General features: G+C 38.1%; 1 protein-coding gene across 16 annotated transcripts in view; it reads right to left on the bottom strand.

Annotated features, from left to right (window-relative positions):
* The window catches only part of Gulp1 (GULP PTB domain containing engulfment adaptor 1), a 287,088-nt gene extending 273,879 nt beyond the window's left edge, over nucleotides 1-13,209 (bottom strand). For 3 of the 16 annotated variants that reach the window (XM_058580311.1, XM_058580308.1, XM_046447470.2), the window contains exon 1: nucleotides 12,553-13,205. The gene's annotated coding sequence lies outside the window, so the exon portion shown is untranslated. Of the gene's footprint in view, nucleotides 1-11,683; nucleotides 12,032-12,172; nucleotides 12,499-12,552 lie in introns of those variants that run through there. The other 13 variants (XM_046447458.2, XM_046447463.2, XM_046447469.2 and 10 more) reach the window with 9 other exon arrangements.
* Between the last annotated feature and the right edge of the window lie 576 nt (nucleotides 13,210-13,785).

The raw sequence follows: 13,785 nt of genomic DNA, 5'->3' as shown, positions 1-13,785 counted from the left end.
ACCAGCCTCTACCTCAGAGCAAAGCTTGTCCAAGGAAGGGACATCACCTTTGTCCTTGGAAAGACCCACAGAGCACTCCTAGGCACATTCCCACCCTGCTAAGTGGTTTATCTACAAGTAACAGGAGAGATCTGCTGCTCCAGGTGTCCTGACTCAGTCAGGTTAGGTGGGGATCATAGCAACCCCCTAGCAGCCACCAATCAGCATGAGACAGGGAAATACCTGGGATGCCAGATGACCCTCCCAGTAGTTTATGGTGGTTGATAACATTGGGAAACCATGTAGTTCAGCACACCCTCTTGGCTTAAACTAATCAGTTCAAATGAATCCCCCTCTTGTAGTAACCAATCACCCCTCCCCAACTTGTTCCCGCCAGTGAATGTGCTAATCATGTTTTAGAGTTGTTATTTGATTTTCCCGTAGTGTGTGATGATTTGCTAAGAGATGCTATGATGTATGTGGGGGTCCCTGCTTTCTCCAAAGAATGTATAAAACTGCTGCAAACCCTAGGCTAGGGGCCTCTCAGCATCACCAGTTGCTGTGTGTGCGCGAGGAGGACCGAGCTAGCTCGCAATAAACACCTCTTTGCTGCTTACATCGATCTTGGTCTCTGGTGGTCTTTTGGGGGTCCCGAATTCGAGCATAACAGTATAGGGATCACTGTGATGGGATTTTATAGTGGGGGAGATTAAACTCAAGTCTGAAACAGATCAAAGGAAACTGAGAATGCATAGCCAATGAGCAGAAAGGAGAGCCACGGAAGAAAAATTTCTATGAGGGGACATTACAAGTGACGGAGCATTCTGACTAAGCCAACCTAAAAGGATTCCTGCTGAATGCAGGCCAGGATGATCAGACATCACCCAGGAGATGTTATAAAGTAAGTGTTATGGTTTAGATATGAGGTGTCCCCCAAAAGCTCATGAGTGGGATGATGCAATCCCCCAATGGGGATTAATTGGATGATAACTGTAGGCAGGTAGGTGTGGCTGGATGAGGTGGGTCAATGGGGGCATGCCCTTGAGGTTCATATTTTGTCCCTGGTGAGGAGGGCCCACACTCTCTCTCTGCTTCCTGGTGCCATATCCTGAGCCACTTTTCTTCACCATACTCTTCCACTATGATGTTCTGCCAAATCTTGAACCTGAAGCAATAGAGCTGGCCATTTTATGGATTAAGATCTTATTGAAACCATAAGTCCCCAAAGAAACTTTTCACTCTCTAATTGTTCTTATCAATCTTTTGATCACAGCAGAAAAAAAAAAAGGCTTTCTAGAATAGTAAGGAAATAAATTAGAAACAGAAAATGATTGATTGATATTGAGATGGCTTAGCTGTTCAGCAGGATTCTTATCACATCTGGACAAACACAGAAGTTCAGAAGGTATTAGTGGGGAAGAAGATGGAGAGAAACTCTTATTGATCACTAATTATAACTTGAAAGTCTGTAATTTTAATACCTCTTGGAATGGATCTACAGTTCTATCTTTCTTTAATTTTCCTTCCATAAGGTTTACCTTTTATATTTAAGTAGTTATAAATTAGCATTAACAATAGATTACAAGTTATAAATTACTCAAACCAGGCATTGAGATTTCTTTAATGTTTTTGATGTATATGTAACATTTTCAATAAAATCAACAAACAGGGACACAATTTTGTGAACTGATTTATATTTCATATGGACCCAATCTCTATTGAATTGTGTATTGTCTGACCTGTTAGATTGTTCCCAGGTTTGCTTCACTCTGTTTTCTCCTTAATTTACTCATCTCAGAATAAATTTGGTTAGTAATATGACTGCTCTATTTACTGTATTAAAAATAACTAATATTTGTTTATTTTAATAATATTTTTATAGATGAATCATACTAACGACGTAAAATATTTACAAAATTCAAGTGCCCCTGAACTTTCTTTAATAATTAAATTACTACTGCTAACAGTTCTAAGATGATTATTCACAAAATTAAGACATAACTTCTATAATTAGAATATTTTATATTCTAATTAATTACAAACTCTTTTCAAGTTGGTTTGTAAAAATAAAGAAATTCATCTCACTCAGCAATAATTTCAGAAATATGGTAGGTTGATTCAGGGACCCAATAAGTCCTTCAAGCACCCAAGTTGTTTACATTTTTATGTGCTATCTTTAATACATTTGCTTTACCCTCAAGCTGGATTTCTTCTTCACAAAAGATAATCCCCCTGTAGCAAAATGAAGCATCTTTTCCAGACAGGAATAATATCAAAAACTCACATTTGCCTTCTCATCCAACGTTCCATGGCTAAGTGTTAGTGAAATCTTTCATATGCTACCTCTCCTTAGTTCTGTCATTTCATATAGTTGAATAAAACTGAGACAAGGAAAAGGTGTCCCCTCAATAATTGATCACTGCCAAGGGAAACAGAAACACCATGATTATTAGCTTAACCATTTCACTTGAATGAAAAGTGAGATTGTTTTCCCCTGAGTTACGTGGGGAAGAGTGAACCTGTGAATAATACCAGAGCAAAACGGAATAAGAGATGGGTTCAGGTAAACAACTAATAGTATTTGCCACAATAACAAGGACGGTGATGTGGCTCTTAGAAGTAAAAATATACTTCTTGCAAATGGAAATGCCAGAAATGGAAAGGAGGGTCAACTTTAGGTAGCGAATGACACCGGGTTTAATCCAGTGTCATCCAAAGGCTATCTGGAGATTCAACAGGGGAGAGAAGCAAAGAAGAAGCAATGGTGGTCGAGGCCTAACAGAAAGCAGCATACTGAAAGTGTTATCTATATTTGTGATTTTGAACCTATTATCAATTTGCTAGTATAATCCTACTGCCTTAAACCTACACGGGTAAAGGAAAAATGTTCCCTTCATCTGTGAAGGTTCTCTTCAATCAACTGACAATGCACATATTATGTAGAAGAAAAGTGACTCAAATTTATTCTTGTACATGGGGAGAAATTACAGCATGGGAGTCACACTTAAAGTGTAAGTCTCCAAGAAGTTCCAGGTGGTTGAAGTTTAAATAACTTCCCCAGCTACAGAAAGGAACTGAAACTGGAAGGAAAAGGCATTGGGGAGTCCTGGAGGGCAGTAATAACAGCCAGGGGAGGAGGGGAGAGAAATATGTACAGGAACAAAGGTGGTTGTATAGATAAAGTCCATTAGGTAATCCCTCAGAGCTGCCCACAGAAGATTAGATGAAGAATGTTCAGGGGAGTGTCTGACACATAGTTTCTTCTTTTCTCCAGTGGTTAATCTTTCCTGGATAATGCGATTGCGTAATAACTGCATTCCTTCTAGGATGATAGCTTCAGAAGAAGCTGCTCCCTGAATCTGGGGAGAGAAAAAGGACTAAGAGACAGGGAGGCTGGTGATAAGAGAAGTTCTAAGATACTTAGAAGCTGATCCTTTAGTTCGAGGTGGCCATACTTGGAGGTTTGGGGCATCATTTTCTGAGCCCCAGCAGACCCATCTTCTTGAATTTTAGGTAGTCCAGACCTACTAACTGAAGTCTGAATGTCAAGCTCTATATATTATCTCAAATTAATATACTGAAAGAGACTACTTCTGTCAAATATCTTGAAAATAAAATGAATCATTCATTTCAAATAAATATCAACAAAACTAAATTAAAATGAATGTATGTCACAGAATTTTCAAGTTCAAGCAAAAAGAAAACTACAGGATGATAAATTACATAATTTATATTTTAATTATAGGTCTCCTTCATAATGCAGTAATGTGCTACACTTGTATGTATTCTATTTTATTTTCTAAAATTTTTCAGTATATCTTTAAATATTTAATTGGTAGTTGTGGAGAGCTGCTACACAGAAGTGAGCATGGACCCTTAGCCTGAGCTACGGAGGTGTGAGACTGGTTTCTGCCAAGCTTGGAAACAGGTGGATCTCAGCTCCACTTGGCAGGGGAATGGTGCTCTGGGAGTGGACTTCACCCAATGACACTGGGCTATACCTCCCTGAAACCCAATCCCTTGCCTCAGATTGAACTTTCTGAAACATCTTTCTCCCCAGTAAATAGAGGATTTTCAGGTAACTTGCTCTCTCTTTCCAATGAACCCTTAAGGTTGAGAGCCGTCCCTGATTCCTGCAAGCAAAAGGTATTTCTGTGTGTTGCATGCTTCTTTCGCCGTTTTCTTAAAGAAGTTATTGAGATAGCCAGATTTTGTGAACCCAGCATAGATAGCCAGCCTGACTAGCTGGCGATAGGTAGTGGTTAGTCAATAATCTACATTATTTAATCAAACATACAACCGTAAATAACTCATTGATGTGTAGAAAAAAAATTAAATTTACATATGTACAGAAATTATTTTTTCCAATGAATGTCACAGAAATTCTTAATGCTGGCATGGGTATCTATTACCAAAGAAGACATAGACGAACTTATTTAAAACATCAATTATTTATATCTGAAAAATGAAGGATCACCATAAGAAAATACTACCAGCCAAATCATAATTCATCCACATACACTTAATGCAGTGAAAAATCAATTTTTAAAATTTACCTATTTATGAAATTTAATGAAAATGTGAAAGAGAATACAACCTCCTGCTTGCAATTCAGATTCTAAGTTGTTTGAACTAGAGAAATAGAAAATAAAATGGTAATTTTTCAAAACAGTTAAAATTCTTAAGTTCCTGTGTGTAATTACTGATGATTATGGATACAAACATGGAGAATTAAAGGAGAGACGTCTCTATGTTTCCAAAATCCACAAGTTCCTCTGCTAAACCATTCTCATGGTTTCAGGCCTCCTCACCTTTCCCAACTGCTTTCTGAAACTCCTTCTTTTACCGGCCTAACTCAGCTATTCCTGTTTGACTGGTCTAAGAATCACCTCCACACATTCGCTCTTCTCTGCTACTTTCTCAACATGCTCTCCAGTGTTTCCAGAATTATAAGAAAAACCAAATTCTATTTAAGTTAGTTTGACATATTTCTCTGTCACCTACTAACAAAGGACAGAACTACAAAAAGAAGCGGTATTCAACAAATACTTATAAAATTCAACTAGATCGTATCAGAATCATGGATTAATCAAAGCTTCATTTTCCAGAATGAGAAATAAGGGAGATTACAAATTTATAATAATTTAACAGAAAATCACTGGATAAAAATCTCATTGAATATGGAAGACCCAAAGAAAGATTTATTATATCAAGCCTAAAACATTGTTCTTTAAAGCCTCACCTGCACTACTCTAAGAAATTTCATTTTCCCACATCAATAATATATTTCCTAGTCTATTTTATGTAAGCAATTAAGCCTCTGATAATTAACATGTTATAAATTTAATAGTAGTTATGCCTTTAAAAGGATTGAAGATGATCTTGTCAATATGATAGTCCTTGCTGGTTAGCTCTTAAAAGTTTTAAAGGCTTTTCTCCCATGTATCTGGAGTCATATTAACATATGAAAACAAATAATAATTCATACATTTTTTAAAACTACCTATTCTAATTAAAAAGCAATACTACTTTATAATTCTGAAATATCAATTGACCTTTGTCATTTTGGCTAGTATTTATGTAATTTCAAATAAAATTCATTTACTCAAATATAACTCCTTAACAATTCTCTCCAACTATATTTTGAGAGAACACATTGCACAAAAAATACTCTTACAAATTATATTATTATAAAGAACATAGGATAAATTGCTTTGAAATTAATTGTTATACAATTGTTCTTTTCAATAAGCCAAACTTTCTCTATGTGCATTATGTGTATTATCAATATAATCAGCATTTATTCTGAAGAATGTTTTTATAATTATATTAGTTCATATCTTCAAAGGGTAATAGGAAAATACAACTAGCAATCAAAATTCTGCATTTACTACACAATTCTTCAAAGCAAACAAAAAATGAAACAGAGTTCAGAAGACAGTAAGAACTTTGTTCTTTTAAAGACACTTTATAAAAATTTCCTGTTTCTAAAATAAAACTTATCACTACTTACAAATCTATATTTTAACTCATCTAGGTTGAAATCTGGGTAAAAGAACTGATTTGCTATTAAAAGTTTATTTTAAAACATAGCATCTTCTCTATTGTTATGAATGGCTATGAGAGATAAAAAAAAATAAAAGTAAATTTATTCTCGTATGTCAACTTCTAATTACCCCAAATTTGCATGTTTGCTACCATAACACAGATGTTCTCTTTGCTCTTTTTTAAAGAGTGTAAATGCTCTTTACCTTTTAAAGTAGAAACCAAGTAAGATGGTGTGTCTTGTCATCATTCATAAAATATTAGGCAACTTTCTGAAATATTACATAGCCAAATTCTTAATAATTCAGTTATTGGACTATTTATGCTCTTAAATGACCATATTCATATCTAGAAAAAAAGTAAACCAAAGATTGAATCCAAATCTTTCAATCCTACTTTTTCTTGTTATCTCTGGCAAAGCTTAGTAAGACATTCAAAATCCTTGGGGTACTGATGGGTGAAGTTTCAGGAAAAAGGTCAACTATAACATCTGATCATATTATGAAAAAGCTGTGTTAACACCAGTAAAACAGTACATTTATTCACAATTCTCACTTCAGAGAGTACCCTATCAACTTATCAATAGTAGCTACCTTGTAAGCAGTGAATTTACCTTCTTAGACTAGTTAACTGCACATCTTCCTAAATTCTACTTGAAAAGAGTAGAAAAGGATTTCCATGAGGATGTCATTATCACAGCCAGTAATCAAGAATGAGGATAGATCTTGCTCATTATTTAGCTTCCTTTGCAGATACAAATAAAAGGCTAACCAGGCCTTTTTAAAAGTTTTTTCTCTTTTTATTAATTTATTTATTTTAATTAAGTATATATGACAGCTGGATGTATTTTGATTCATTGTACAGAATTGCAGCACAACTTTTCATTTCTCTGGTTGTATAGGATGTAGTGTCACACTATATGTGCAGTCGTATATGTACCTAGGGTAATGATGTCTACCTCATTCCACCATCTTTCCTGCCCTCATGCACCCTCCCTACACTCCCTCCCCTTTGCCTAAAATTCTTCCATTTTTCCCATGCCTCCTCCTCCCTCTCTGTTATGGATAAGCATCCACTTATCAGATAGAACATTGAGTCTTTGTTTTTTTGGAATTGGCTTACTTCACTTAGCTTGATATTCTCCAACTCCATCCATTTACCTGCAAAATGCCATAATTTTATTCTCTTTTAATGCTGAGTAATATCCCATTGTGTATATACACCACAGTTTCTTTTATCTATTCGTCTGTTAAAGGGCATCTAGGATGCTTCCACAGTTTAGCTATTGTGAATTGAGCTGCTATCAATTGAACATTGATGCGGCTGTGTAACTAAATAGTAGGTTGATTTTAAGTCCTTTGGATATAGACTGAGCAGTTGAATAGCTGGGTCAAATGATGGTTCCATTCCAAGTTTTCTAAGGAATCTACATACTGCTTTCCAGATTGGTTCCCACCAGCAATGTATAAGTGTGCCTTTCCCCCCACATCTTTGACAACATTTATTGTTGTCTACACTAAATATGCCTTTTAATTTTGAAAAAAAAAATCTCAAAGATCCCTAGCAAAAATTACCCAGGAAATATTTTAAGTTAATTATTAAAATTACAAGCAAACATATCAATTAATTGAAACTACTTCCAAAATCACAAATAGAGAAACATTCAAGGATATATACACTTCATAATTGTAAATACACGTATAGTTTCTTAGTTTGTTTGTTTCTTTTTCTCTCTGGGTTTTTTTGTTTGTTTAAACCGGAGATTTAACCCAGGCTTCCAAATGCCAGCCAATGCTCTACCCCTAATCAACCCTTTTTCTTTTTCTTTTTTGTTTTGAAACAAGGTCTTACTAAACTGTCCAGGCTGGCCTCAAAGAACTTTCAATCCCCCAATCCTTTTCTTCCTCTTGAGTGGCTGGGATAACATGAGTATGCCACCATGTCCAGCTGGAAGTTACTAAAGTCTATTCTGAACCACTTTGTCAAAGAGTATGTACCAAAGATAATATGTCAGTATATTCATATGATGTTAATAGCAAAAAAAAAAAAAAGCAAAACAAAGACAGGTATTATTGCCTAGATTAGCTCTCTTGGGTACACCCTAGAAAATACATAAAAAAATTATTGGAAATTCTTAAAAGGCCATTTCAATCTTTGTGATGTAGGATAAAATATAGTGGCAATCACAATTTCTACATATTGACTCATTTTTTTCATATTATATGAGTGAGGTGTAGCATACTTTCAAAAACTATTATTAAATATGCACTATTTAAAGACAAAACTAATTTCAAACTTGACCATAACTATACCATTTCAGTGTCAATAGACACTGGCACTTATTTTCCTGCACAATAAATGAATCAATTAACAGTGTTCTGATGAGAAATAATCATGCATGTAAGCATTATTAGAGTGGCTGAAAACATTTTCAAAGCATAAAACAAACACAAAATTAGCAAATAACAGAGCTGTAAACAATCTAAGCACTGTTTTCTAAGTCTTATTTTGGAAGAATGACTCAGTCACTCTTTTTAAAAATAAAAACCTGATTTCAAATTCCTATCTCCATTCTTTGGAAGCAAAGGGATTTCCATGTTCAAAGTTTATACCACTTTTCCTCTTCCAATCTGGAAACCTTTTAGGCTCCCATAGGAACAAACTTAAGCTTCCTGATCTCTAAATGCATTAAAGCAAACACTATTAGACCCACCAGCCTCTAATATGTTCAGGGACCAGGGCTCGTGGCAGCTATGCAATTGGCTTCTCTAACCACCTTTGAATTCATTATTATATTCAAATGAAATAACTTTTTTATTCTTTAGAGGTTTTAGAAGACAAATTACAACACTGCAGATCCAATAACAAACAAATCACTCTGCTAAGTAGAGTTTAAATAAAAATCATCATTCCATTTCACCATGGAAAAAATAATTTTAAAAAGAAAAAAAAACAGACTTTTATATTAAAATTATCACAGACTATCACTGAACATTCATTTGTTCTTTGATGGTTTAGAAAAAATACCAATAGTGTTAAACATAAATTCAACCCAACTATTATATAACATATACTCCTGCTTTTTATATGTTCATGATAATGTAAAGCCTAATAATAAAAGCTATTTCTAACCATTTTGGCATAATATTTCATAAGAATTTATTCATACACATTCTGCTTTCTGTACTTAATTGACCTTTTCATTCGAAAGAGTTAAGTTAAACATTAATGAGTGCAGCACAGTACATTGAGCAGGTAATATATTTCACAGACATATGAAACTAAAAATTAAATATTTCACAAGTATCTTGAAAGGATCAACAATGAAGTTCATAAATTATAGATGTCAATATAAACAATAAATGATATGTTGGTAAAATGCTTAAGAAGTAAAATAACATGCAAAAATCAACCGATCTGAGAAGTTCAGTGCTGAGATCTGAATACAGGACCAACAATTCAAAATAAGCATGGAATAAATACTGGTTGAATCAATAAATAACTGCAAAATCTATCTTCTAAAGTCTTAAGGAAATTGTTGGACTATTGGGAAAAGAAAGTTTGTAAATCATAAATGTATTTTAGTCTCTTAAGTGTTATTTCTGAGAAGAGAGCCAAATATATTTCTACAAATATATTTATTAACTTCTCCTAAAGGCAAAATTGAGCTGAAATTAAAAAATAACTGGTTTCAAATATAAATATAAGCTGAAAGAAATATAAATGAATTTGCTGATTGTTCTTTTCTGTTTGAAATAATGACTCAGCCTTAACCATAACAAAATCTCACCCAATATCCTCAAAAATAAAGTTTATGATTAAATTAAAGCTATCAGCTTTGCAAATTAAATATAGATGTCATCATTACATGTGTATTCTACACATAAATATTCCTATTTTATCCCCATAAACTTAACTGGAGTCAACTGAGTCAGAAGCCCTGTGACCTTTATGTCTAAACATTTTTTAACATTATTTCATCTCTTTAATTCTCACAGTAAGCTTGTAATTATGTAAAGGAAAGTTTCTTTACTTTGCAAGTGGAAAAACTGAAAGCATAGTCAAGGAAAACACTTTGCAGAGGGTGATTCATAAAGTCAGTCTCAGCAAGCAGGATGATATTCACAACCTCAAACTCAGGAATCCAGAAATACAAACCACATTTGTGTTTTTTACCATTCAACTCCCATGCCCAGAATAGTAGACCTACCTCCCTGAAAAGCAAAAAAGATACACATGAAATATAAACAAATTTAATATATAAAAAGAAGGGTATGAATCCCAGATAAGGGTTTGAGTCATGTCAGGTCTGAAATTAGGACTTTTAACTATTGGGCAAATGTGTGAAATACTGAGCTTGCCCCAACTTCTACTTCTTCAGGTGAAAGAGCAAGATCTGTTGAGATTACTTCTGAAACACAAGGAAGTCATGCTGGATGCGCTTTTCTCACTTTAATTCCATGACCCAAATCTGTGCTATTTGAGAATATCTAATTGAATTATTCAATTTTGGTAGAAAACCATCTGCTCAAAGCCCAAGTCTTCAGTTCTTACTGGCCATGAAAACAAAGAAGTAAGGTCAAGGTCAAGGGACTGAAGTTGCAGCAAACCTAGTCCAACTTAGGGAGACAGATAGCAACAAAGTGTGAACATTTGCACAATATCATCAGAACAAACAGCATAAGGTCCCAAGCTATTCCACTCTAACACTGATAAGCAAGGGTCAGGCTTCTCTCCTCCAGCCCTTCTTACACCTTTCTCAGTTATGTTCAACTGCAGTCTGTTTTTTTCTGTTGTTGTTTCCCAAGAAGACTGATTTGGTCACCTAAAAATTTTCATTGTAAAAGAAACCCCTTGTTTAAACCCAAGTACAACCAATAGCACCCTTTCCAATTATCCCCTGCAACTTCCCCAGTTTCTTTCATGCCTGGCTACTGAGCTCAGTCTAGTTTGGCTGCCTGCCAGATTCCTCTCTTCTTTCCTTGTCAGTCGTAAAAACTTGGAAAATACTCCTGGACAGCTCAAGGAGACCTTTTAATTATGCAATGTAGCAGTACCTTAGCCTATCCGGGTTTTCAGTAAGGCTTGTGGTCACCAGCAACTCCGTTCTTCTAATTGGTGGGTTTTCTAGTAAGGCTACTTGTTTATATGGGGGAAGGAGAGAAAGACTGGCAGAGAAAGGAAGCAATTTGCAAATCTGAAGATTTTACAATTCCTCTCAGTTCCCTACATTCTAACATTCACTCTATCTCCTAATCTGCCCTCCTTTTAGGACCAGATCATCCACGTGATTTTAAAGATACAAAATCATCAGTATCCTGACCTTTTAGTAGCCCTAGAAATTACCAAGATAGTCATAACTAAAACACTCTCCAAAACTTTTTACTCATAAATGTTGGTGCAACATTTCCTTTAAAAGCGAGCACAACACTAATTTATTAAATCTTTCCTAATCGATTGATTCACATTTTGTCTAACTTGCACACTGAAAGACTGCACGTAAATGTCTGATTGCGATTGCAAGCAAGACAAACTCAGTTGATTAATACTGCCAAGACCCAAAAAGGGGTCCCTGGGCGCCAGCCCTCAGAGTTTGCCCAACGTACATAGGTAGTGGACCCCGCCAAACCCAACACCAGCTATGTCTTCCTTACTCTACCTTGGCACGCTATTTCCAGCTGCAGCATCCAGCTTCCTGTTCATGTCCCATTCAACATTGTAAACACATTCCAAGAAACCAGCCTGCCCAGAGTTCCCTCCTGCACACAGGGAAGTCAGCGCTGCAGCCCCAGCAGCCTCAGAATGGAGAACCGACTGCGTTGGCTTGAGATCCGTGTAGTGAGTAAGGAGTGAGGCCACCGGGAGGTGGACCCAGGCAAGGTCTCGACACCCGCTGCGCCTGGCGCCCCTCTAAGTGTAGCGCCCTCCAGCAGAGCTACTTGACCCAGCCAAAGGGTGACCATGTGGACACCGCCCCGGAGTGTGGGCCCTCCCTGGTTCTGGCCTTTAAAGTGTCCGCGGCCCGGCCTGGTAGCTTCGCGCCTCCCCGCCCCCATGCCCACATTTTCCCCTGGAGCCAACAAAAGGGAGGCTGCGAAGGAAGAAGTTCGCTCTTAGGTCTCCTCGCGGTGACCTGGTGATGACTTACTTGTCCGCTTAGCCGCGAATGGTCTACGCACCCTCAGCGGGACGGGTCCAACAGCCTCCTTCCAGCTCCTGTGCACCAGCCCAAGCCACCCGGACCAAAGTTACCACAAAAGGCTAAGAAAGGCTTCAGGAGCCCAGAGAAAGCTGAGCCCCCGACCTCGTTGAGCTCCTCCATCATCCCCCAAGCGCTCCCATAGTAGGCGTCAACAGGTTTTAGCCTGCTCTCCTGCCGGACGACTCCCGGCGCTTTTCGCTGTCCTAATTTTTGCAACCTGCCGGGCAGAGGCGACGCGCAACCCCGCGCCCTCCTTCCCCAACACGGGTGGCTGGGGCTGACCACCGCCCGCCGCCCCACAGGATGTCTAAAAGATTATACGGTACCTGGTTGGAGTCTGGGCTCTCAGGCAGGGAAGACCCCTGATAAATCACGGTCTTTCCGTACCTTGCTGAGAGATGCAGTCGGGTCAGGCTTTGGGCAGGGGCGTGGAGAGCTGCTGGGTCTTCGGAGCTCCAGCGATCTCCGCTCCAGCACAGCCCGGGCGCCTTTCCGTGGCCGACAGGGAAAGTTTCTCTACGTCAACACCGCGCAGGACTCGGGACCCTCTGGCTCGGGTCCCCTCCCTCTTCGCGCTCTCTGCCCCCTCCCTCCTCTTCCTAATCAGCTGAAGCCAAAACTGGCGCTGGTAGTGGCTGGGGCTGGGGCTGGGGCTGGGGCTCGGGACGCCGGGTCGCTCCCGGCTGGGAACGCGGGGCTCCCCCTCTCGGCCAGAAGGAAACTCTCACAGATTTCGGCTTGAGCACTTCTGTCGGTCTCCTTGGACACTTCCACACGGGACGTCTGTGTTCAATCCGCGGACTTTCTTTCTTTCGTCTCCAACGATCGTTTTCTGCAGGCGCACTGGGCACGCCGAATGGAGGGGCTGGGGCACAACGTGCAAGAAGCGGGTCTGCAAAAGGAGGGGCAGTACCTTACCCTGTCCTTAGCCTGGACAGAAGCAAAGGCACAGTCTCCCACTCCACCCCCACCCGCACCGCGTTTCCTTTGAACCTCCTCCCTGAGCAGCCGGATCACGACTGTTTGCCTGGATTTCCTAACACAATTTCAAAACACCTCTGCAGCTTAATAGTGGGAAAAGTGTCAAACAACACGGATATGGGTAAATTATGCCTTCTTCACACCCTTTATCAAGAAAACATTGACACAGTTGCTGCTGCTCTTGCTGTACCACTACAGACTTTTAAATTTTTCTCCTCATCCTTTAAACTCAGTCTGAAGCTCTGAACTTTGTTGTGTCCTTTTTTAACCATGAAAACTGCCTCAACCGCTAAATCATGATTATTGGCTCCATTTAGATGTTTACCTCAGAATTTAGGACTTCTGTATTGGGTTTGAGTGAAAACATTGCTCTGTGGGAGGAAAAGGGAGAGAAGTCTCATGTAAGCGATTTAAGGAGAATAAGAGGACCTTTACTAAAGTTTTTGGAAATGCTTCTCAGAATTTTGCTTACTAAATTTTAGTTTGAATGTAAAAATAGATAGCAAAAGGGAAGGGGAGGGCGTTTTACAGGTTACCATTTACAGTATGTTACACTGGTAGCCAGGGCTTACAGTCAG

The sequence above is a fragment of the Marmota monax genome, unplaced genomic scaffold, assembly GCF_021218885.2.
Source record: "Marmota monax isolate L192 unplaced genomic scaffold, Marmota_monax_Labrador192_F-V1.1 WCK01_AAM20220418_F8-fsc00007, whole genome shotgun sequence".
NCBI lineage: Eukaryota > Metazoa > Chordata > Mammalia > Rodentia > Sciuridae > Marmota > Marmota monax.
Note: the sequence above shows the minus strand (reverse complement) of the source record. Positions and strands in the feature narration are given on the sequence as shown.